We start from the raw sequence: 26,644 nt of genomic DNA, 5'->3' as shown, positions 1-26,644 counted from the left end.
CGCTCCTCGACGGGAGAGCGATCTACGAAGTCATCCTCGACAGGTTCTGACCCTTCTCCCGGCCGTGCCAGCCAGTCTGGCCCTCGAAGCCACAGGTCTGACTTCACGAGATCGCCCGTCGCGATTCCTCTCGTTGTGAAATCAGCAGGGTTTTCACCTGACGAACAGTGAGCCCATTCACTTGGACCGACCAAACTCTGAATTTCGACCACTCTGTTCGCAATGAACTGTTTCCAGCGACCTGGCTGAGACCGAATCCATCCAAGAGCGATCATGGAGTCGGTGTAGCACCTCAAGGTCGTTGACTTCGGGAGGCGCAGTGCTTCACGTACAAAGCAGACCAGGCGCGCCGCCAACAAGCAACCCAGAAGCTCTAAACGAGGCAAGGTGACAGGCTTCAAGGGAGCGAGTCGAGCCTTTGCCATCGCGAGCGACACATCTGCGCCACCATCGTCACGAACGGTACGCACGAACACAGCACAGCCGTAGCCCTTGGGGCTCGCATCTCCAAATGCGTGAAGTTCGACACGGCGTCCCTCATTCCAGCCATCACTGGAGTAGCAGCGGGGAATAGAGAAGTCTCGCAGACCGTTCAAATCCCTGACCCAGACGGCGAACTTATCAGCGATCTCTGAGGGCAACACTTCATCCCAATCAACACCAAGAGACCACAGTGACTGAAAAAGGACCTTGCCTGCCATCACCACCGGGCAGATGTAGCCCAGCGGGTCAAACAGACGCATGAGCACGCTCAAGACCAGACGTTTCGTCACGGATAGATCTGACGGAAGGCTAACTCCTTCGTAAGAGAAAGCATCTTCCACTGGGGACCATCTCACACCGAGCACCTTGACACAAGATCTTTCACGGGATGTCTCAGCAGTCGGAGTCTCATCGAACACCACCGCGCTGGCAGAGGTGGGAACCAGATTCATGCCAGCCTCGCTCAGCACTGCCTGCGCGCCTGTCAGAAGTTGGCGTGCCTCCTGTTCTGTGTCCTGACCAGACACTAGATCATCAACATACAGATTCTCTGATAACTCGCGAATGACCACACACGGCTGATACCTGGACAAGTGAAACCGGATGGTGGCGTTCAACAAGAAAGGTGAGCTCGACACACCAAACAGCACTCGCTCTGACCTCATCACACGAGTCCTGTCTCCCACTCGAAACAGAAACCTGTGTACGTCCCTGTCCTCTTTCCGCAGCTTGACTTGGAGGAAAGCCTTCCTTATGTCACCAGTTACAGCAAACTTCCAACGACGGAACCTCAAGAGAACCTCTGGAAGGCTCTGAATCAAGTTAGGTCCCACCTCAACGCAATCGTTCAATGACACGCCGTTACTATCACAAGCAGACGCATCAAAAACTGGGCGGACCCGAGTGGTCTCACTGGACTCCTTCACCACCGGGTGGTGTGGGAGATACCATACCACACGGGATTGTCAGTCACCAGTTCCTCATTTGGAACCTCAACAATGACTCCACACTCCTCAAGCTCCTTCAGGGTACCCTCATACGCATCCCTGAGCGCCGGATCCCTGTCCAATCTCCGACTCAAACTCTGGAGTCGGGACTCAGCGAGGCGCCTGTTGTCGGTAAGTCTACCTTCGGAACCCTCTTTCCAGGGGAGAGCCACCTCATATCTACCATCAGTGAACCGCACAGATTCATTGAACTCCTGCAAGACATTGGACTTAGAATCTGCCGACTCTTCAACTTCACAGATCCCTATGCCCTCCAGCGACCACATGCGACGGAGAGAGTCTGAGTGAAGCTCGCCTACACATAGGAGCTGACACTGATCGTGAGCAGTACTGCCAACAAGTGGACCCGATAGAACCCACCCCAGGGTAGTTTCCTGAGCAATAGGACCCCCGTCCACCCGAAGACAGCCGTTGCGCATTACCTCCCAGTAGTGGTCCATACCCACGAGCAGGTCAATTTGCAGCTGGTCACGTGAGCAGGGAGGGTCAGCCAGATTCAGGGTGGCCAGGTGGTTCAGGTCAGCGGCTGGAATCACCGGCCGCCGGAGAGGAGCGCAGATGACAGGCACCATCACAGCTCGCACAGACTGCTGGAGAGGTGGACAGGCATGAGTACCAGAAAACACAACACTGTACACATTCCTATCCTTAACACAAGATGTACTTCCACCAAATGAGGCAAAGGACAGTTTCTCAGAACCAATCTGCTCTGGCTGTACTCTACGAACAAGATTCTCAGACACATAGGACCTGCTGGAGCCACTGTCCAAAATGGCAGTGGCTTGCACCTTCAGACCACTGACCGGACTAATCACATCAATTTTTGCAGTTGGCAAAAGAGTACAGACACCGCCACTGGCTTCATCAGTCCTACATGACAGAGTTGCCTGTTGAGCATCATTCATCACACTACGACTCTGACCAATGTGAGGCATCAGTGGAGGCTCAGCAGGAGGCACCTGAGGGGGGCCATGTTTCTGGTAGCAGCAAAGCACTGAGTGTCCTCCACCACAATGAGAACATTTGGCAGCACATGACCTGGCACGATGTGACTTTGAAAAGCACTTAAAGCATACACCCGAGTTCTTTATGTAAACCTGTCTTTCGGGCAGCGAAAGCTTGAGCAGTTCTCTACAGTTCAAAGAGCTGTGCCCACTTTTAGCACAGAAGACACATACCACCTGTGGTGAAGTGAGAGCTGCACCTGTCTGTATCCTCTTCCTCCTTGTGCGGCTCTCGAGCGGTGTAGAACTCACAGGAGCGGATGCAGGTGCCAAGGAACTGGACCGCTCCCTCCTAGAGATCTCTGTATCCAAGAACGATAACAGCCAATCAAGGTCGTTTTCTTTGCCAACACCATCACGGGCCCACTCAAGCCTGATGGCTGTGGGCAGCTTCTGCAGTATCACTGGCACCAACACTACACCATACTGCTCACCCTTCACATCCAATGCTTCCAAACTGCGCACATGAGACAAAAGTTTGTCCTGAAGGGACCGAAGAGAGCTCACATCTGGCACTGAAAGTTCAGGCAAAGCGAGCAGCTGCTGCACATGATTGAAAATAATCACTTCTTTGCGTCCAAATCTATCACTCAATATCTTGCAGGCAGCACTGTAGTTCCTTCCGATTAAAGATTCCTTCCTTCCACACACTGAGCCGCCTCACCAGTTAGAAGCGATTTAAGATATGCCAGCTTTGACACATCGGCAAGTTCACTCTGGTCGACTGCTGCAGAGAAGAGTTCCCAAAAGGACTGCCACTCAGTTACACTGCCTGAGAATTTTGGCAGCTCTAGCTTGGGTAACTTCGTCGTTTCTCTGTCACTTAAGCTAGTCGATGACCGAGCTTCTTGCTCATCTGAGAGCTTTGACACCTTATCAGCATGACTGAGCACTGCCATAGCTTCTTCTCGAAGCTCTGCGGCTTTTAAGATGTCACTCATCATCTCTTCTTCGGTTTCGAACAAAACCTCTACCTGAGACTGTACGTCATCCAATGTCATCAGACGTTTTTCACAGTCACTCTTTGCCAATCTCACCAAATCAAGGTCAAATCGCTCACCTTTGACCTCAAGGGTCTCTTTGAGCTTTGAAACTGCTCTGTTTAGCCAGCCTCGAGCGGCAGTTCTCTTCCTTAAAGGGACCCTCCCACCTTAACATTAGTTTTGAGTTGAGATAGCCAAGTTTGCGGCCAAGCTCAGAAACCACCATTTATCCTGGTCGCAACCCCCGCAGCTTTATGGTGTTCAAGAAATTTCTTCCCTTTACTTGCAGGGTGGGACCAGCGTGGTCCCTATCTCTTAACCATTACGGGAATCTGATGACGTCATCAGGCTTTCGAACGTCCGTTAAATGTTTGACTAAAACGTTTTGTAGCACGCGGTGGTATATGCTGCTTTGCGCGCAACAAATGCCGCACTTTCAAATAAAGTCGCTAGGAACAGCGGAGATCCCAAAAAGTAAACAAAAGTAAAAGTCTAATATCTTGAAAACCGGTGAATATTTTTCGATGAAATTTGGTAGATATTCGTTTTTGCTCTTTCTGAACCGAGCGACATCACTTTTATGCCAATTCATTAACTTTTTTGAAGGTGGGAGGGTCCCTTTAACAAGATCATCTTTTCTTCTGCCATCTTCAAAATCTAGTTCAACAATACTGGCAGTTAAATCAAGAGATCAAGATATCACAACTTAATCCGAAGGTCTCTTCCCATTCCCGGGTTTCGGCACCAATGTCTCGAATTCTATATTTGTATCGAGTTTCAAACAATATCTCAATAATCTCACACGTCCACACGTGTCCAAACCAAGACGAACAATGAATGCTGTGCGCCACTTTCCATACGGCACACGCCACACGGCACAACACAATACCACTAAATTCACTGCAAACTGCACAAGAAACAACGCACCTAAATTGAAACTCATATTCCGTAACACCGGTCGTAAAGACGCATAATATCGCTTGCAGACTTCAATCGGCTGGAAGTCACCGACACTACCTCTAGTATGACTCTGGCTTATATCGTGTCTATCGGCGAGCCGTCTGAGATCGCTCGCAGGCTTATCCCCGACCGTCTGAACTGGTCTGTTCTTTAAGGCCGTGTTACACTGCCGAATTTTGGCCACGACCCTGTCGCCGAATCACGTCGTGTAGGAAATTGGCGAACAGTTCACCGACAGAGGCGAACAGTTCGCCGACAGAGTCCGATTCGCAGACAACGGGTGGGGGGCCCCCCTAATCGTGCGCGGGTCGAAGCTGATCCATGATTCGGCGAACATCGCGAATGAATGGCGAATCTGTTGCGAATAGTCGGCGATACCTTGGCAACAAGTCGGCGCACGTAGCGACATGTCGGCGGTGACTCGGCGAGTGTTTGGCGATCATGTTCGTTTATTATAAGTTCGGCGAACGGCCACGAAATTTTCATTTTTCATGAAATATTCGTGGCGGTCGTGACGAACCGTAAAAGTCGCGCGGTGGGCACCGACTGGTCTGCGAAATGCCAAGACAGTGGAAGAAAGATCCCGAATCGATCCGCGACATAGGATGACTTGCATATTCGTGCACATTCGTGTACCAAAATTCGGCAGTGTAACAAGGGCTTTATTCGTAGTTTTTCTTGTAACCGACTGGTCTGCGGCAGATGCTTATGTGACTGCAACCACTCGATCGATCGGAAAGCTTGCAAGAACTCTCGCAGACCTCGATCGGCTGGAAGCCGCCGACACTATCTGTAATTGACAGAGGCAGACGTCTTTCGCGATTATTGCATAAAATTTAAAGCCTCGGTCACACTTCACCGGATTGGACCAACGGACGAGAAACGGACGAGAACTGTCAGCGTCCGGTGATGTCCGTTTGTTTCCGTTGGACGTCCGTTTGTCATCCGTTAATATCCGTTCCATGTCCGGTGGTGTCCGGTTGAGCACACCGGACACCACCGGACATGGAACGGATATGAACGGATGAGAAACGGACGTCCAACGGAAACGAACGGACATCCCCCGGACATCACCGGACGCCGTCCGTTTCTCGTCCATTGGTCCAATCCGGTGAAGTGTGACCGAGGCTTAGTCCACTTAGTCCACTATAGTTCACTTTTTACCCCAAGAGGATATTGCAAACAATAGGTTGATTTTTTTTTTCACAAGAATATGTTTCACCGATGGGTACTTTACAGCCTGAAAATGTACGATAAGATCTGCTAATTCAATTTGAAATGTGAAAAATGTGGAAACTTAGATTTTTTCGGAAAATTACTGGTGGGCCAAATCTTTGAGGCTGGTGGGCCATTTCGGGTCACTGGTGGGCCATTTGGCCCACCAGTTAACATGTTAGCCGAGGCCCTGTAAATTATTAGCAAAAACGTAGTTTGACCTATTTGAATTCAGACGACCCGACCTAAGTGTTTTTTTCAGCAAACAAACACCAATGTCATCCGCAATTGAGCTTAACTGAGGGATTACAACACAAAAATGCCAAAATGGAGCATATCTTTACAATTGGAGCTATTCGGACAAACTTACTTAGAACTTGTCGTGACCTCTAGATGACCTCAGGTCACTCGAACTTCAAAAACCTGGATGTATAGTACGTTATACAACTCGGTAAGCTGAGCGTACAAGTGAGCATACCCCGCCAGTTTGAATCAAATCGATGGACAACTCTAGATTTCATTGACAAAATAGCGTATTTTCAGTGCCACTTTGACCATGTACCGGTTTTTGTGACCTTGTGACCTGACCTGAAGCCACTGGAACACAAAACTCCCAGGACACGTGTCAAATGGCTGCTCCAAGTTGTGTTTGAAATTTGGTGGCGCTAAGTCCTGCGGTTCTTACGCTATGAACGATAAACTTAGCGATTCCGTTGCCGCTTAGGTATAGTCAAATTTTACCCTGCATTGTGCCGGTTTCGGTGACCTGGTGACCTGACCTAAAATGATAGAGACCTGAAATTATCAGGGAAGGTGCCAAAAGGTTGCCTCAGAGGGACTGCAAAATTTAGCAGCGCAACGCGCCGCCGTTTTTACGTTATTCGCGAAAAACATTAGGGGGTTGCATCAACCCCCTCGCCCCGCGAGGGTTAAGGGGAATAGTTTCTTTTCCTGACTTTTTTTTGCAATAGATTTATGAATGTTTATGCTCAAAATGATCAGCAAAAAAAACCTATTTATTAAAAATATGTTCTACCTATATTATAATATAGGCAGAACTACATTACGTATAAAATATTGTTTGACGCGGTCGCGGAAGCTTATTACGCGTTGACCCCAATTATATTGCATAGTTCAAACCCATTGGCTGTAAGCAGCAGGCTAATTGGCTGACGCTGAACTGGCTGCATTATAGGTATTTCTTCAATTAAGGCACACTTTCATCATAAAGGCACTTTTTCAGGACGAGAAATGGAATATCTTTGCCAAGGGTGATCGTGGCCCCTGATTTGTGCTTTTCTCAGCTCAAGCTATGGAACTGCTATTCCAGTCAAACCCCATGTTAAAAGTGAAGTATTTTCTTTAATGACCAATAAATTTGGAAAAAATAGGTGTATAAAAACTTTTAGGACACCCTGTAATTACCCAACGTCGCTGGCGGTACATGGTACGGTACACAATTGTCGCACAACTGCTATACGAGGCTCGAGATTTCCCCGCTAACCCCACAACAGATGCACCAACTAGCAGCGGAGACAGTTCAACATACACATCTGGGCGAACATGACCTAGCTTCCTTCGGTACCCTTCCCCCCCCCCCCCCCACACACACAGTACCCACCTGTTGAGCATCATCAGCTGAGATGTGGATCAGCGGTAGCTCTGTCCGCAGGTGCGTAGCTCCGGGGCCACTTCCGCCGCCAGCTGTTGATGTCGTTGTTGCTGTGTCCCCACAGCTACCGCCGTAGCCAATACAAGCCTCTTATGGGCCTCGTAGCCGGCGGCTAAGGTCACCACCACGTCGTCGCGCTTGACATCGTGGGCCGCGCCGACGATGTTCCCCAGCGCACGCAGCCGAGGGCCGTAAAAGCACGGGCACTCCGGCAACACGTGCGCTTAGGTGTCCACTGCTTCACCGCAGACCAGGCAGCGGCCAGCTTGGCATTCATTGTCGTTACATTAGGCGAACTCGGACATTGATATCCTCTCAATCCGGTGAAGATACTGCTCCGATCATCCCCAGTGGCCCGACCAGAGCTGATGAGTGTCAACAGCCTCCTCCCTGGTAGCGGCTCGGACCAGCGGTCCCTTATAACGATGCAGTACCAGCCAGTTGGACAGTCTGCTTGCCACCTCTCCCTGGTGGACCGCGCGACAACTCGCGGACGGACGTGAGAGTACGGACATCGACCTGGGATAGTCTGCTGGAACAGGCCAAACAAAATAATCATTATTGGTCAGAGGGTTGACTTCGCAGCCGAAAAAAGGCGCTGTACATAGTCAGAACGGCGTCCTCACGGGATAGAATATAATCTGTATGTCGCTGAGTGAAGGGCACCGCAACAGGACGGAGGTGAAACTTGGTAAAAAAGTAACACAAAATGTTTGTGTGAAGTGAGTTGTGGGGGGAGGGATGCATCGTTGGAAGACACCAGGGAGAGACACCGGGCTCCGGCGGCGCACGGCGGCTCGGCCAAGCGCACATCGTACAGGAGGCAGCGTGGGTCGTCCTCGCACGGCGCAGCCAGCCGAGCCGTCGCTTGCAGTCGCACAAGAAGCCACCCACAAAAAGTGCATGTGATGTTACTTCCAGGTAGCACATGTGGTCAAATTATAAGTTCGCTTTGGTGCTAAGACCTTTGCTTGCGTTATTTTCAATTCAATCATGATTCATGAATGGTATCTATTAATAAGATCTGATGACAAATTGTATTGTCATGGGATAAACAATGGGAACTATTTTTAATTATATTCTTTTAGAATGGCTACACGTGTTTCGACCAAAAATATCTTTTTCAAGCCTTAATATCCAAATGACATTATTTAAAACATTGGCCTAAATACATCTCATACAAGTCAATTAAGTGACATAACTGATAGTAAATTCCTTCGAAGAAACATGTCGCATTCTATGTCGCACCCCTGTACGCCAGATCCTTTTCAAGTAGCTGAGCCGCGTACCTACTGAGTTTCACTTTACCAACACTGCCGTTCAAAGTTGAAAGTGTAGAAATGAATGCTGCCTCTAAAGCCTGTCTATGTTTCTTTTGGAACTCTTTACACAAAATTGAAGTTCCGTTCCAGTCTGGAAGGTGACCTGCCGCGTCGACATGCTGTACAAATGCATTAGACAGTCTATGATGCCTAAGATCGCTCTAGTGCTCTTTTGTCCGCGTATCTTTGCCTCTAAATGTTTCGCCTATGTAACTTGTATCGCATGCACCACACGGAATTTTGTAAATCACACTGCCCTGGTTCTCGGTGGCTTTCTTCTTTCTTGACTGAACGAGGTTCTTGACCGTCAGACCGACTGGAGATGAAATATTGAATGATCCTTCCACAAATCTTCCTGTAACTTCAGCTTCCTTTGGCGCCAGTGTCAAGAAGTAGTAATTTTTGTCGTTTCTTCTTTCTCCTGCCCTTCTTCGAATTTTGATCGCCTTCTTTTCTGAACCGCAAAGATCTCAAAGACAAGAACCTCGCAAGTTTTGATGTCAAGGCGTTGTTTACCAACGTGCCTATAGCTGGGGCGACTCAAGGGCACTGGACCAGAACCCAGACATCATTCTGCCAGTGCCCAAAGCTGATTTCATTCGGCTAGTACGTCTCTATGTGGAGTTCGGCGCCCTCGAGTTCGAAGGCGCTGAATTCAAGCAGATTGACGGACTGGCGATGGGGTCGCCTTTGAACCCGGTACTCGCCTGCATATTTAGGAAACGGTAGAAGCAGATCACTTTCTACGCATAGCCGGAACCGATACTATCTGGTTCCGGTATGTCGACGACATCTTGATCATCACAAACAACGACAAGGATTTGATGTCTTTGCTTGGCCAGATCAACAACGTTCACCCAAAGATACAATTTACCTGTGAAGAGGAAGATAACGGCACGCTAGCATTTTTGGACACGCGTATCTGGAACCGTGGTAAAAAGGCGGCGTTCTCAGTTCACAGAAAGCCGACCAACAAAAATGACCTAATTCACTTCTACTCAGCCCACAGAAGCCGAACGAAAACGGAAGTGGTATTGGGCTTCTATCTACGGGCCTTTCGTATTTGCTCTAAACAGTTTATAAAAGAAGAGTTAGCCTACATCAAGAAAGTATTTATTAAGCTCAAGTACCACCAGGCCTCCTATATAGTTTAGAAAAGAAAGCTATCAAAATTCGAAGAAGGGCAAGAGAAAGAAGAAGCGGCAAAAAGAACTACCTCTCGGTACCGGCATCAAAGGAAGCTGAAGTTATAGGAAGATTTATGAAATGATCATTCCATATTTCATCTCCAGCCGGTCTGCCGACCAAGAACCTCATTCAGTCAAGAAACAAGAAAGCCACCGAGAGCTAGGGCAGTGTGATTTACAAATTCCGTGTGGTGCATGCGATAAAAGTTACATAGGTGAAACATTTAGAGGCATAGATAGCACAAGAGCGATCTTAGGCATCATAGATTGTCTAATGCATTTGTACAGCATCAGGCACATACCCATGATTTTGCCCAGGAGGGGGCCACCTGCTCTCAAAGGGGCCCCCTGCCAACCCAGGCAGGGGCAGTAACGGCGGAACACCTTCAATTAAGGGGGGGGGGGGGCACTGCCGACTTTTGGTTCCATTCTTTCCATGCAACGCCCATAGGGCTAATGTTAAAATGCCCAAATTAAGGGGTGGCACGGTACCCCGGTGCCCCCCGTTCCGCCGCCTATGGCAGGGGGCGTGCCCAGAACCTTTCATGGGGGGCTGGGTACAGTGGGCCCAGTCCTCCCTTGCAGACGGGCCCATCTGTAACGGTCTTAGCCCTAAGAAAATGTGGAAAATTGGAAGGCGAAAACGTCATTTTTGCCTGAAAGGTATGCATAAAATGCACATAATTTTATGAGCGATAGCGAGCGAACGCCCCAGAGTCGCCGGTGTGGGTCCCTCGCACTGGTCTGGGGCGCTCAATGGTGCCGGTGAAAGACCATCAGATGCAATGGTGTGGGGTCCTCACAGGCGCCGTTGTGGGGGCCTTAGGGCTTAGAGACACTGGTGGGGGCCATCATAGGCATGTGTGGGGCCCTGGGCTGAAAGTTACTCGTGGCTCTTCATAGGCCGACAAGGGACCCTCAGAATCCGGTCAAAAGCCCTCAGAGTCGCTGGTAAATGCCGTCAGATGCGCTACCGGAGGGCTCTCAAAGGCGCCGGTGTGGGGGCTCTTAGAGTCGCAAATGTGGGCCTTCAAGAGGCACTGGTGTGGGGCGCTAAAAGCCGCCGTCCACTGCTTGAATATGCGCTGAATTTAACGTTGGGGTCTATGAGCTGCGCGCCGAATGCCGTTCAGCGCCGAATGCGCGATTCAGCTGATTATTCGCCGGCTGTTGGGCGTCGAATCATGCGCTGACGACTCAAGATTACTTTACTTCTCCTGACGACTTAAACTACTTCAACTTTTCAGTGCGCACTAGGCATGGACGATTACGCGCAAAATACGCTCCTAACCAATGGACGGCGACCTTTAGAGGTGGCGGTGAGGGCCATCGCAGGCGCCGTTATGAGGGCACTCAGAAGCACTGGTGTGGGTCGTGGGGCCATAACAGACGGATGTGGGGCTCTTATAACTGATTCCTCATTGGCCAGCTAGGCCATCGGAGGCCGGCAAAGGTTCCTTAGAAGCGAGTGTGGGGCCCTTCTGGAGATAAGTGTGGCTACATTAGAGCCCACGAGTTGCTCTCTCAAGCCCTGCCGAGTCCTTTTCAATTGAAGGATGGTCAGCGTGGACCCTCTGCCGCCAATTGACACCACAGGGCCCCTCGGGCCCGGGGGAACCTAAACCCGATAACGGGCACATGCCCACTAGCCCCCTGGCTATGCCACTGAATCCAAGTGATCAGGGACCCCCTTAATCAGGGGCGTCTCAGGTGACTAGGGGACTTTCAACTGACCGGATCCCACTAGGTGACCAGGGGACCCTCTTATAAACAGGGGCCAGTTATATCAGGGGCACCTCGGGTAAATAAGGGCCTTCATATGGCTGCAGGGGCCTTGCAGATAACCAGACACTTCCCGGGTAAACACGGTCCATCAGGTGACCGACCAAGGTTACTTCAGACCACTGCCCAGTGGCCACCCAGGTGATCAAGGGCCCCGCAAGTAAGAAGGAATCATCATATAATCAGGGGCCCGTCAAATAACCAGGTACCCCTCAGATAGCTAGGAGCCCCTGATATTCAGGGGCCCTCATGTGACAGGTGGCCCCTCAGGTGACCAAGAGGTCCCTCAGCTGACCTAGAGGCCCATCAGGTGACAAGGGCCCCTCAGATAGCCAGCCAGGGGCACCATATATAGGTGATCAGGGGGGCACTGAGGCGACCAAGAGGCTCTTCAGGTGGTCAGAGGCCCTCAGATGACCAGGGGGCCCCAAGGTGACCACGGAGGTAACCAGGGGGCCCTCAGGTGACCAGGGGGACCTCAGATGGTCAGGATCCGCTCAGATGACCAGGGGGTTCTCAGGTGACCAGTGAGGTAACTAGGGGTCCCCTCAAGAGATCAGGGGCTCCTCAAGTGACCAGGGGCCCATCAGGTAACCAGGGGGCCTCTCAGGTGACCAGGATGTCCCTCAGATGATCAAGGGTCGCTCAGATGACCAGGGAGCCCCTCAGGTGACCCAGTGATGTAATTAGGGGGCCCCTCAGGTGACCAGAGGTCCCTCAAGTGACCAGGGGGCCTCTCAGGTGACCAGGAGGCCCCTCAGGTGGTCAGGGGCCCCTCAGATGACCAGGGGGCTCCTCAGGTTACCAAGGGCGCCTCAGGTGGTTAGGAGTCAATCAGTTGACCAGGGGGCCTCTCAGGTGACCAGTGAGGTAACCAGGGGCCCCTCAAGTGACCAAGGGGCCCCTCAGATGGCCTAAGGGCCCCTGAGGTGACCAGGGGACCCCTCAGGTAACCAGTGGCCCTCAGTTAGGAAGGGGCGCTGTGGGCTCGTCACTGTGACGGAATCCCTCTTCGATATTTTTTCTTTCTTTCGAGTAAAAGACGTTCTGTGATCTGTCTAGTATTGGAATTAAGGCACGTCCACCAGAGTTATCCCTGGACCGCAGGGGCCCCCTCGCGCCTTCGGCGCTCAGGGGGGGGGGGCATGGCCCCCCTTGGGTACATAACTGTACAGCATGTCGACGAGGCAGGTCACCTTCCAGACTGGAATGGAACTTCAATTTTGTGTTAAGGGTTGCAAAAGAAACATAGACAAGCCTTAGAGGCATTTCTTCGTTAACTTTGAATGTCAATGTTGGTAAAGTGAAACTCAGTAGGTACGCGGCTCAGCTACTTGTAAGGGATCTGGCGAACAGGGGTGCGACATAGAATGCGACATGTTTCTTCGAACGAATTTACTGTCTGTTATGTCACTTTATTCACTTGCATGATGTGTATTTGGGCCAATGTTTTAATTTTTGTCATTTGTATATTAAGGCTGGAAAATACATTTTTTGTCCAAACACGCAGGCGCAGATCCAGGAGGCGGCGGGGCAGCCGCCCCCCCCCCCCCTCCATCCGAAAAAGGCGCCCATAGCCCACGGCAGAGAGGCCGCCCGGAGCAAAAGAGCGGCGACACAGCAAAGGTTGAGCAGAAATAGAGCGCCTCCAGCAAGAATTTGGGCTCACCAAGCAGGAGAGCGACGCGCCGAATTGCCCATTCCCAGCAGATGTGAGTCGCCCCAGCAGCAGATGGGCGCCCCCCAGCAAAGGAGGGACGTCTCATCACAAGAATAAAAAGATACCTTCTGTTCAAGAGGGGCGCCCCTGGCAGCGGAAGGGCACCCCCCAGCAGGAGAGGTGTCCCCCTGAAGAGGAGCGACGCCCCAGCAAAAGGAGAGAGGCGCCCCTATTCCGAGAAGAAGAGGGGCGCCCTGACAGCAGATGGGCGTCCCAGAAAAAAAAGAGAAGCCCGTAAGAAGAAAATGGGTGCCACTGGCAGAAAAGGGGCGCCCCCGGCAGCGGAAGGGGCCTCCAGCAGGAGAGGGGCGCCCCCAGCGAAGAGGGGCGCCCCAGCAGAAGAGAGGGGCCTCCAGCAGGAGAGGGGCGCCCCCAGCAGAAGAGGGGCGCCCCAGCAGAAGAGAGGCGCCACAGCAAAAGTTGATCAGAGATAGGGAACCTCCAGCAGAGGTTGGGCTCGCCAAGTAGGATAGGGGCGCCCCATTGACAATATCCGGCAGCAGAGAGACGCCCCAGCAGCAGATGGGTGCCCCAGAAAACAGCAGCCGTTGGGCGCCCCCAGTAGAAGAGGGGCGCCTCATTACAAGAAGAAAAGGAGCATATTCTGCACAAGAGGGGCGCCCCTGACAGCGGAAGGGCAACCCCAGCAAAGGGGCTGTGCCCAGTGGCGTAGCCAGAAATCAGCGAAAGGGGGGGCCATGGTGCTCGAGGGGGGCGACTCTTCCCTTGAGAGGGGCGCCATTGTGAGCTAGTGACAGGGGGTCAGTCTAAAATGTAACGTCATATATTCATGCATGATTTACTAGGTGTTGCAAAATACGAGTACCTATAAGAACCAGGTTTCGCTGATTTTTCATAAAATCAAATTATTGCAATTTGCAGCCCGGTGTTTTTTATCAAAAGCCTTGATCTTTATGCATATTTAGCACGATATAGGAAACGAGCTCAGGCTACGGACATGCTATCTCAAAACACACACCCATGCGAATTCGAAACGTTAACCCGCGCCCGGCTGGGGGTCCTGGATTTCCACGCCCTGCTGGGGGGGGGGGGTGTTTGAACACCCCCCCTTCTAACTCGGCTCCTTGGCCACGTAGCGATACGCGGAAGGCGGCGTTCGAAAGAGCGTCAAAAATAATGAGGAAATCACTTCGGTCAATTTTTTGGTCAGGTCAAAGGTCAGGTCACCAGAGGTCATTGAAGGCAAAATTTCGCCGATTTCCAGGTCGAATGTCGACGATTTCCAAGAAGCCAACGCATAACTCGGGAACCAATAGAGCTACAGCGCCACGGAAAAGCGCATTCGATAGCCCTATTAGCGCCCTTTCTGAGTAATTCTCTCAGATTTGACCTAACGTCAACGGTTTTGCCTGCAGGGGGCAAAAACTGCAAAAATAGCCGATTTTTTCGGAAACAGTTTTTCTGCAATAACTTTTGACCCAAGACTTGTACGAGCTTACTTTTACCGGCATCGTGTTCCTCTCGTCAAGACGCATCGAATGAACTATAACTTGACCTTAAAAGGTCAACTTGAAAATTTGACCTCAGGTCAAGGTCATGACCTGACCGGAAAGGGTCATATTGCATATCAGTCGATCCGTATCGTCGAGCTGAACACATCTAAGGCGTTTTCATCGCTCTAGCATGCCTCTATCAAAAGTTATTTGCGAAAAACTGTTAGATACCATTCGTGACCTAAGATGACCTCAGGGCATAAACAGGGGTCACGGACACCATTTTCATGTTCAGTGTGTCTAAAGCACTTGTAATTCAGTGTTTTGGAGTGTTTATAATGTCTTTCGTCCAAAAGAGGCGCATTTCAATTTTCTCCCATTGACTTATAATGGGGAGGTCGCAAAATTGACCTGACCTTAGGTCATCGATATCAAAATTCTGAGATATACATTTTGTACATGCTATTGCTCTTAGCAATCGCTGAAAGTTTGAAAGCGATCGGTCACTGGGTGTAGCTATGACAGACATTGAAACTTTTTATGAGGTGAGGTCACTTCAAGTGACCTGGTGACCTGACCTTGAATGACATTGGTCTGAAATTTTCACAACGTGTGCAGAATTGATGTATGATAAGGTGTACCAAAAACGGCGGCGCTCCGCGCCGCCGTTTTTGAGATATTCGCGAAAAACCACAAGGGGGGTGTTCAAACACCCCCCCCCCAGCAGGGCGCGGGTTAAAATATACGTTGATCGATAGGCACAATCTATATTCTTTGCAAAAAAAAACATACAAGTTCACTCACTGATCCAAAGTGACCTGTGGACTGCAGCCTCTGGTCGACCGGGGTGGCCGTGCTTAGAATCTCAGACACTCATGACTGCATGAGTGCCAGATGGGTGAGGCGTGAGACTGTCCCATATAGTGGCACGAAGGGAATGTCTTCGGCCGGCGTAGTATAGAAGACGACTTTTGATGATGTGAGTGTGCATGGTCGACTTTAATAAGCGCCATAGAAACCTGCTGATCTCACCGAACATTCGCCTTGCGTAATCCTCAGACCAAATATCTACATTGAGATGGCCAGGTCAATTTTGCGACCTCTCTATTATCTATTAGTTAACCCGCGCCGTGCTGGTGGCCTGCGCTTTCCGTGTCGTGCTGGGGGGGGGGGGCGTTTTCAAGTCCCCCTCTAACTCGGCTCCTGGGCCACGTAGCGACACGCAGTAAGGGGAAATCGAAAGAGCGTCAAAAATAATGACGGAAAGACTTCGTTTCAATTTTTAGGTCAGGTCAAAGGTCAGGTAACCAGAGGTCATCAAAGGTAAAATTTAGTCCATTTCAACAATTTTGGAAACTGCCAACGGCTAACTCGGGGACCAATAGAGCTACAGCGCCGCGGAACGTGTTCCTCTCGTCGAGACGCGTCGAATGAACTACATGTTGACCTTGCAAGGTCATTTTGAAAATTTGACCGCACGTCAAGGTCATGACCTGACCGGAATGGGCCATGCTGCATATCAGTCGATCCGTATTGTCGAGCTGACCACATCTGACGTGTTTTCACCGCTCTAGCACGTCTCTATCAAAAGTTATAGCCAAAAAACTGCTGGTGACCGTTTATGACCTGAGATGACCTCAAGGGCACACAAAAGCTTAACAGGTGCATTTTTACGATTCAGTGTGTTATGTTTACCTATGAACCGATGTTTGGAGGGTTTTAAACGACATTCGTCCAAAAGAGGCGCATTTCACTTTTCTCCCACTGACTTGAGGTCCCAAAATTGACCTGACCTTAGGTCACAGAAATAAAAAGTCCCAGATGAGCATTTTATACATATTGTTAGTCTTATCAATCTCTGAAAGTTTCAAAAGTGATCGTTCAGTCGTTGTAGCTATAGCGGGCCTTAACCCGCGAGTTGCTGGGGGGGGGGGCGTTAAACGCCCCCACTTTTTTCGCCGGGCCATAGCAAAAAAACGGCGCGCCGCAGGCGCGCCAAATTTTGGGTACCTGTAGGGAATTGATTGAAGTTTATTGTGACAAAGTTTCAAAAAAATCGGTTGGAAAATTTTTGAGATATCGAGGTTTTAGTGACGTCATGATTTCTGAGTTTTCGACCAAAAACGGCATATGTTCAAAAAATCATATAAAATCACAGAATAGACATACAGACATGCCGTAAATGCCATTGCACTGCCAATACCATGAACAATCAAATGGCTATCTTCGATTATTGATTATCGTTCCGCATTTTCCAAAATCTTGAACTGAATCTTTGCAATTTCTCGTGACTACTTCACGACCATGATACATGCATTTCTTAAATTGAACTTTTTTAGCCAAACACGTACACATATGATAAAATGAATGTTACCATCGTGTTCTACGCCCCAAATTACCCATAAAACATGTGTCACAGGCTGCGAATATCAGTTTTGATTTTCGGGGATATGTGCCTACCCGGTTGACCTGACCTTGACCCTGACCTATGCTTGACTGACCGCTACATGGAGCGGACACTCTTGTAGGCTTTATATGATGGATTGTGCACCGTTTTGACAGAGTTTGTGACGAGAGGCGCCCATTGCGAAGTCCTGAAGTCCATGCTACTGAAAGCCCGATTTCAGGTGTTTGACCTGACCTTGACCCAACCTGTGACCTCAAAATTCAACTTTAAAGTACTCATCTGAAGCGTCTCGTCGCGCTCTTTCGTTTGCCGCCTCGTGCGTTTCGCTGCGCCTATTGGTTCTCGAGTTATCGGCTGGGGGCGTTTAACGCCCCCCCCCAGCAAACGGTGGGTGGCGAAATACCCCAGCAACTGCCGGGTTAAAACTTTTTTGAGGTAAGGCCACTTGACGTGCCCTGGTGACCCGACCTTGAACGACCCTGATCTGAAATTTTTACAAGCTGTGTAGAAAAGATATATGAACAGGTGTACCAAAAACAGCGGCGCTGCGCGACGCCGTTTTTGAGATATGCGCGAAAAAAACCTAAGGGGGCGGAACCCCCTTCCAGCACGGCGCAGATTAATGGGAGACAATTGAAATGCTCTTCTTCTGAACGAAAACAACCTCAAACATCGGGATTCAGGTAAATAGACACATTTAATCGGTAAATGTCACTCGTGATGTGACCACTTTTATGTTACTGAGGTCATCTCAGGTCATGAAAGGTCTCCAGTAGCAGGGCTGCGGAGTCGGAGTCGGAGTCGGAGTCGGTCGGAGTCGACAGTTGTGACCGGAGTCGGAGTCGGAGTCGGAGTCGATTTTAGAAACCCGAGCCGGAGTCGGAGTCGGAGTCACCGAAAATCTGTCGACTCCGCAGCCCTGCTAGGTCTGCGGAGTTGGAGTCGGGAGTTGGAGTCGGTCGGAGTCGACAATTCTGCCCGGAGTCGGAGTCGGAGTCGGAGCTGGTTTTTGAAAGCCGGAGTCGGAGTCGGAGTCGGAGTCGCCGAAAATCCATCGACTCCGCAGCCCTGTCCAGTAGATTTTGGACAATAACTTTTGATAGAGATATGATAGACCAATAAAACACCCTATATAATTATTTTCCTTCTCGAAAATATGGATCGACTAATATGCAGTATGACCTTTCCCGGTTAGGTAATGACCTTTACCTTAGGTCAAATTCTCAAATGCCCTTTTAATGTCAAATTCTAGTTCATTTGACTCGTCTGTCTCGAAAAATGGAACACGATGCTGGATAAACTAATCTCGTGCAGGTCTGAGCCAAGAGTATTACAGATAAACGTCCTCCGGGAAAAGTATATTTTGAGGCTAAAACGTTTACTTTAGGTCAAATCTGAGATAATCAATAAGAGAGAGCATAAAAAGAGCTATCGAATAAGCGCTTTGCTGTGGCGCTGTAGGTCAATCTCTTTCTAAATCCTGACATGCGCCGCTTTGTCGAAAAATGTCAACATCGGCGAAATTTGATTTTCGGTTGTCGCTGGTGACCTGACCTTCGACCAGTTCGACCTTACCTTAAAAATGATCTAAGTAGGGCCGCCTGGCTGCTGCATCTTGAAATGGGCCCTTGGTGTCGATGAGAAAGCCCTATTGTCCAATAATTGCCTAGCGTCAGTGGTTTCGGGGCAGTGTGTCCAAAATTGTAATGTTGCGGGGAAATCCTCCCATAATGAAAAGTATAATGACATCCTAAAAATAGAAATAAAGACATCCTTACGGCAGTCACCACTTATAATATAACCTCGAACTTAAACTTTTAGGAGCAAGAGAAACACGAACCTCGCAAACTCTCAAAAGACGCCAAGACAACCATTCGAATAACAAAAATATTTGAATTTATGACCCGACTCAAAAACCTCTCCCGAATATCAGAATGCCTTCAAAATTTTATCAGTACCTATTCAATATCTCTACATCATTTTCTCGTGAAGTATATGAAAACGGTGACATCTGTATGAAGAAAGGGTCAAAGTCAAGTTTTATGAAAATAACGACATCCTTTCTGGCCTTTTTTCCACATCCTCCCCCTGACGTAAAATGAATTTAGCCACATTGTTTCGGGGGGGGGGGGCTATCAATCTTGAATGGGGCGGGGCGACCGAAGTCTCCATTCAGTTTCGCGTCAGTGACTACTGGAGGGCCTCGACGACCTCGGATAGGGCGAATGTGATCTTCAGAAGGGCACCGGGTGCTCTAGAGGGGTGCAATGCTTGGATGGGGTCACTGCTGCCTTCAGTAGGGCGTCGGACGCTCTGGAGGGGCGCCATTGATCTCGGATGGTCCGACTGGGATTTTCAGGGGAGCATCAGTGGTTTCAGAGGGGCGCCATTGATCAAGGATGGGCCGACTGAAGTCCCGGTTCAGATAGGCGCCAGTGACTCTTGAGGGGCGCCAGCGACCTTGGATTGATGGGGCGACTGTGATCTTTAGAACGGCGTTGAGGAGCGCCATTGGGCATGGATGGGGCCACTGTTGCCTCAGCAGGGCGCTGGAGGGAGGCCCTGGAGGGGCTTGAGCTTGGGTGGGCCGACTGTAGTCTCCAGGAGCGTTGTCTCGGATGGGGCGAATGTGATTTTCAGAGGGGTGCCGGGTAGTCTAGAAGGGCGCCATTGGTTTCAGAGGGTTGCCATCGATCTTAAGATGGGGCAGCTGTAACCTTCGTTTAGATGGGCGCGATCTTCAGAAGCGCGCCGGACGCTCTGGAGGGGCGTCATTGGGCTTGAATGGGGCGACTTAAGTCTCAAGCGGGACGACTTCAGTCTCAAGGGGGGGGGGGGGCGCTAGTGGCTCTTGAGGGCGCTATTGATCTCGGATAGGGCGACTGTGATCTTGAGAAGAATGCGGGTGCTTTAGAGGGGCGCCAGTGGTTTCAGGGCGCGCCATCGATCTTGGATGGGTCGATTGGGGCAGCTGTGAACTTCAGAGGGGCGCCGGGTGCTCTAGAGGGGCGCCATCAAGCTTTAATGGGGCGACTGTTCCGTTCAGGTGGGTGCCAGCGGCTCTTCAGGGGCGCCATCGACCGCGGGGGTTCGGAATATTCTGGTATCCGGAGGGGCGATCTTCAACATTTGGGGGCTCAGGTCGTACTTGGGGGTGCCCTGGAGAACATTTAGGTGTCCAGGCACCCCCAAAGAGATATTGAGTTCGATCTTTGCCTGCACATCACTTTTTAATTCATGTTCTCTCTGTAAAACGGCATCAGCCTAGTCGGCGCTAATTGGGGCGCCATTTGGGCGGCTGGGCGGAAAAGGGGGGCCATGGCCCCCATGCCCCCCTCCCTGTATACGCCACTGGCTGTGCCCCAGTAAAAGGAGAGGGGTGCCCCGCTCCGACTTCCGAGCAGAAGATGGCGCCCCAGCAAAAAAAGAGGAGCCTCATAAGAAGAAAAGGGGTGCCTCTGGCAGAAGAGAGACGTCCCCCGCAGTGGAAGGGCGCCCCCAGAAGAGAGGCGTCTCCAGCAAAAGAGAAGTGCCCCCTGCAGGAGAGGGGCACTCCAGCAAAAGTTGGGCAGAAATGGGGCGCCTCCAGCAGAATTTGGGGTCGCCCAACAGGAGAGGGCCGCCCCATTCACAGTAGAAAAAGGAACTCCCCAGCAGCAAAAACGCGCCCTAACAGAAAAGGTGCACTCCCAGTAGAAGTGGGACGCACCAGGAAGAAGAGGGGCACTCTATCAGAAGATGGGCGTCCCAGATAAGTGGGCCGCCTACAGCAAATTGGTCGTTCTTAGAAGAAATGAGGCGACTTAAGCAAAGTGGGCCTCCCCATGACAGATTGGGCGATCCAAGCAGAGGTTGGGCGCCCCCGGGAGAGAAGTGAGGCATACCAGCACAAGTGAGACGCTTCCAGAAAAAAAGAGAGACATCACCCGGGGAAGAAAGACGCGCCAGCAAATGGAGGCCACGTTTTTGCTAATCTCTTTTGCTAACGTAGTGGCGCCCATCTACGACTTTTAACCCACGCCGTGCTGGTGGTGCTTGAGTTTTCCGTGTCGTGCTGGGGGAGGGGGGTTGGGGGGTCACGCCCCCTCGTCCAACTCGGCTCCTGGGCCGCGTAGCGACACGCGGTAAGCGGCATTGGAAAGATCGTCCAAAAACAGGACGAAAAGAAAACGGTCATTTTTTAGGTCAGGTCAAAGGTCAGGTCACCAGAGGTCATCAAAGGTAAAATGTTGCCTGTTTCAACATTTTTCAAAACACCGGCACATAACTCGGAAACCAATACAGCTAAAGCGCCGCGGAAAAGCGCATTCGATAGCCCTTTCAAAGGTGTTTCCGTAAACTGTCCTCAGATTTGACCTCAGGTCAACGGTTTAGCCTTCAGAGGGCAAAAACTCTAAAAAATTGCCGTTTTACAAGCAATGTTTTCCTGCAAAAGCTTTTGACTCAAGAGAGTCTCGACATTACGTTTGCCAGCATCGCGTTTCTGTCGTCGAGACGCGTCGAATGAACAATAGGTTGACCTTGAAAGGTAATTTTGAGAATTTGACCTCAGGTCAAAGTCATAACCTGACCGGGAAAGATCATGTGGCATATCAGTCGATCCGTATCGTCGAGCTGAACACAACTGAGGTGTTTTTATCGCTCTAGCATGTATCTATCAAAAGTTATTTTCAAAAAACTGCTGTGGACCTTTCATGACCTGGGAACATAATGAGTGATCACAGGTGCAATTTTCTTATTCAGTGTGTTAATTCTATATGTATCCTAATGCTTGAGATTGTCTAGAATGGCGCTCGTCCAAAAGAGATGCCTTTCAGTTTTCTCCCATAGGCTTAAGTATGCCTAATGGAGAGGTCGCAAAACTGACCTGACCTTAGCTCACATATCAAAATTCCGAGATATACATTTCATGAAATTGTTGCTTTCATCAAACGCTGAAAGTTTCAAAACGATCGTTCAGGCGGTATAGCAATGGTGAGCATTTGAACTTTTTCTGAGGTTACGTCACTTGGCATGACCTGGTGACCTGACCTTGCATCACCCGGGTCTGACATTTTTACATGTGCAGAAAAAATGCATGATAAGGTATCCTGAAAATGGCGGCGCTGTGCGCAGCCGGTTTTAAGATATTGGCGAAAACCTGAGGGGGGAGCGTGACAACGCCCCCCCCCCCCAGCACGGCGTGGGTTTTAAACTCTCGATTTTGACGACGGTTTGGCGCCCCTCGTATGAAGCGCCCCCGGATTGCCAGGTCGCCCTTATTTCGACTTGCCGCCCCCCCCCCCCTCCCGAAAATTCCTGGATCCGCCCCTGGAAACAAGTGTAGCCATTCTAAAGAAAATATAATCGGGCGTGCACGAGTCGCCGTGCAGACAGGGTGCTTGGGCCAGACGGGCGTCGTCCAGGACGCAGCGCGGGTCGGCGGCCGTGTAACCGGACCGCAGCTCGCAGTGGCAGCTGTAGCTGGGCCGGGCGGCGGCGGCACTGCGCCTGCAGGTGCCCTTCCTGCGGTCCGCAGGGCGCGCCCAGTCGGCACGGGTAGCGCGGCTGCTGACACAGCGGCCCACAGTCAGCGATAACCGTGGCGGTACGGGACCGCAGCGGCCACCATAACAAGACCACCACACTCCACACAGGTTAGCCTGCACGCAGCTCGGGTCGTCCAGAGAACGCGTCTGCCAGTTGCAGCGCGTCTGGCAGCTGCAGCTGTCGGCGACGCTACTGCGCTCGGCCTGGTGGCCAACCCGCCGATATTGGAGCGCCTCACCGCTCGCCCACGGGTTCAGAGGCTCGGCACCCACCAGTTGCGGCCGGAGCGAGAGTGCGTTCGCGTCGAGCACGCTGCAGCGGCCGCGCAGGTAGTCCAACACGTGATGCTGGTTGTCACCAAAGATGGCCGTGTCAAGCCGCTGGCCCAGGCGCTGCCGCGATTACCGGTGCGCCGAGCCGGCCGAACAAGCACCAGCTCAACGCCCACTGCGGCAAGTGGCCTGCGAACTGCGGAATGCACATCCCTCCACTCAACATCTTTTTGAGCATGGAAATCGTCCTTGTCCCAAGTGGTTTCCCCCGCCCCCCTCCCCCTCCCATAATGGACAGCTGGATCCGCCAGTTAGTTTTTGCTAATATCATAAAAAGGTAGGTATTGGCCAGCCTCTGGCATCAAACACCAGCGCCCAGAAAAGAATGTACTTTAGGGGTCTGAAGCAGAATCAGTTGCAACTTGCAATTGTAATAATTTGGTAAAGCAGAGTCCTGATTGGTTCCAGTCCACTGAAGTTCTACACAGTCAGTCTGCAAGATTTATTTCACAATAATTACCTGTGATTTACACACAACACAAATGCTATAGGTACCTGGTGCATAGCAGTTACTGAGAATCTTACCTTCTGAAGATGGAGAAAAAAGATAAGATCTATGTTCTATGCAATTCAGAATCAGTAAAAAAAAATCATTGAAGTTAGGAAGTTAGGAACTGCCCTTGTAAACATGTACCTATACAATGGCACATGGCATTAAATACAACACAGTTTAACTTGGGTGATAAACAAGGTAGGTACTTATAATATTTTATGTTTTGGTAAAAACTGACCTACATTATTCACACAAAAACATAGGTAGGTATTCATTTCACTGAAAATTATCTTCCATGTACAAAGACCCCGTTCAAAGCCAAAAGTTCGGTTTTTGCCCCCCAAACCCTAAATACTTTTTCATTGTGCGTAAAAGCAAATCTTGTCACCAACCCCAAAAGCGACTTCTCGCTAAGGTAAGGTCAAAAGAGAAATTTGTCCCAAGTCCAAAAATTATTTGTCGCTAAGCCCACAAGCTGCTTTAGTCCCTAAAATCCAAAGCTATTTTTCCTCTATGTCCAAAAGCAAATTTTGACCCCAAACTCAAAAGTAACTTGTCGCTATGCCAAAAAGCGGCATTTCCACAGTCAAAATTATTTTTCACTAAGCTGAAAAGCTGCTTCAGCCCCTAAAATCCATCAGTTATTTTTCTGCTATGCCCAAGAGCAAATTTGACTCAAACCCAAAAGCGAGTAGTCGCTAAGCTCAACAGCGAAATTTATCCAAAGTAAAGAAATTATCTGTCGCTAAGTCAAAAATCTGCCTTAGCCCCTAAAATCCAAAAGCGACTTTTGACCCTAAACCCAGATGCGACTTCTCGTGAACTCAAAAAATGACATTTGCTTAAGTCAAAAAAACTATTTGCCGCTAAGCCAAAAAGCTGCTTCAATACCTAAAATCCAAAAGCGACTTTTCCGCTATGCCCAAAAGCAAATTTTGGCACTAACCCCAAAAGTGACTTGTCGCTAAGTTCAAAGGCGACGTTTGCCCCAAGTCCATAAAAGCATGTCACAAAGTTCAAAGGCTGGCTGCTTTTCACCCCAATATCCAAGTGACTTTTTTCTATGCCCAAAAGCAAAGTTCAACTTGTCGCTAAGCCCAAGTGACTTACCTACTGATGGGTCAAGAACTGACTTTTGGCCCAAGACCAAAAAGCAAGTTTGTGCGGAAGTAGTGTAGCAGGTGTCACACTTTTTTGCAACCAAGGGGAGGTGCTGTAGGTTAGGTTGTAGGTTGTGGGTTTCAGGTTGTAGGTGGTAGGTTTTAGGTTGTAGGTTGTAGGTAAGGTTAGGTTAGGTTTGGTTATGTTTGGTTTGGTTAGGCTTGATAAGAAAGCTCTCTGGATATAGCGCCTCTCCTTGGTTGCAAAAAGGAGTGTGACGCCTGCTTTACGACTACTGTTTGTGCAATATCAAACACCAAGCATTTTACCTAGGTATTTATTTACAAATATAATCCCGAGGCTGGATTCAAAAGTTAACGGTCACTAAATCTGGATGCGATACCTACTACAAAAGAAAATACATAAAATTGCGCCAGGATGACAAATTACAAAAAAAAAAATGGAACAGCCATTTGGCTCATTTTTGAAGAACAGTCATTCTTACGAGTTACAAGTCAATCTCATTTATACCTATAGTTTTTGTTTTATTATTTTGTTGTAATATTCATAAATCATCCAGACAAATCCTCAAATAAATAATTTCAATGTTACCTCTCTATGATCATAAGTACTATATCATTCAAGCCGATAGGTAGGCATTTTCAGGCATTTTATATTTAGCAACTGCCGAGACCAAAACGACGCGGGCAACAAAAGAAACCGTGGGGATAACGTAATTTTGGGTCATTAGATAGTCATAAATGGTTTTAAGTACAAGGCATCAGAATATTTAACACTCAAAACAATTCAAATTAGCACTTTGATAGATAGACAATTGCCTAGTTCTTACCGTCGAAATCGAATTCGGCCCGCGCGAGAATGGCGGACTGGTAGTTGATAGAGCTGGACACCAGTACTTCTGGATGGGCGTGTTGTCATTTCAAGGTGCCTATTTACTACCTATTTAAAAACGCTAGGTATAAATTTGTTATTATTTAATCTATCTGCCACCCAAAACCGAAAACATCAAAATATTTTCATTTGTACATGCAAAATACCTACCCACTCCATCATCACAAAGTACCATCTCTTTCATACGTCATCAATATGGCACAGCAGAAAGCTGAAACGCCCGGCGGATTTGTGTGAACGCGAGGGAAGTCACGTGACCTTGATTCACACTCTTTATGGCAAAATCCAGTAAAAAGGGGCCCATCTGATATTTATACAGACGATATATCACGACATAAGGAAGGCGTTGTGATGCTCAGCATAGTGGTGCCCGATTTTCGGGCACCACTATGCAAACGGGCACCACTTCGCGTAGGTGTATCGGACAAAGGGCACCACTACGCTGGTCTTACAAACGCACACACACACACACACACACACACACACACACACACACACACAAAACGTTTATTAAGGAACAAAAGATACACGAGAAATAAAGCATGATCAATGAAACATATGGCACAATGTAGCAACATAAAAGTGATAGCAGAGTGGTGCAAAAGCGCAATCGCTTAACTCGAGGCACCACTCTGGAACAAAAATAAAACATGTGAACCAACCGCCGCCGCCGCTGACCAGTCGCTCATGAGCGGTAAATTTTGGTGTTGACTGTTATCTGATTCCCAACTGAGTGCTAGCCTCGAGAGAGCTGCACTGACATGGGCAAAGCGTGAAACGGGAGAGTAAGCACGAATTAAAATGTGCGTTGACTGATGTTGAAATGAGCTATTCAGTGTTCTGTCAGTTGGGACTTAACCTAATCTGGGTCAAGCCCACTTAAGCTACAGACGCTTTCATTTACCGCTCTTCATATGTGCCGAAATGACCCTGTCCTCCGACTAACTACCGCTCAAATAAGCTCGCATAGTGGCTATATATAACTTTCAGGAGTTGTTAAATAGCTGGGCACTTCAGCCCTTTACACAGCAGTCGAGCATGTGCCTGATTAAAAGCCATAAAAGGCTGACCAACTATTAAA

General features: G+C 49.6%; 1 protein-coding gene and 1 long non-coding RNA gene across 5 annotated transcripts in view; one reads left to right on the top strand and one right to left on the bottom strand.

The window, feature by feature from the left end:
* LOC122382523 (cAMP-dependent protein kinase catalytic subunit 1) overlaps positions 1-26,644 on the top strand; it is a 142,663-nt gene that overhangs the window by 54,113 nt on the left and 61,906 nt on the right. The gene's annotated exons all lie outside the window — the stretch shown is intronic.
* LOC122382524 lies at positions 1,937-25,532 on the bottom strand. The gene is made up of 3 exons (XR_006256695.1): positions 25,502-25,532; positions 7,274-7,853; positions 1,937-2,077 (listed from the first exon to the last, which is right to left on the bottom strand). It is a non-coding gene; the product is annotated as an uncharacterized LOC122382524 (long non-coding RNA).

Source organism: Amphibalanus amphitrite, unplaced genomic scaffold, assembly GCF_019059575.1.
Source record: "Amphibalanus amphitrite isolate SeventyFive unplaced genomic scaffold, NRLGWU_Aamphi_draft 000141F_arrow, whole genome shotgun sequence".
NCBI lineage: Eukaryota > Metazoa > Arthropoda > Thecostraca > Balanomorpha > Balanidae > Amphibalanus > Amphibalanus amphitrite.
Note: the sequence above shows the minus strand (reverse complement) of the source record. Positions and strands in the feature narration are given on the sequence as shown.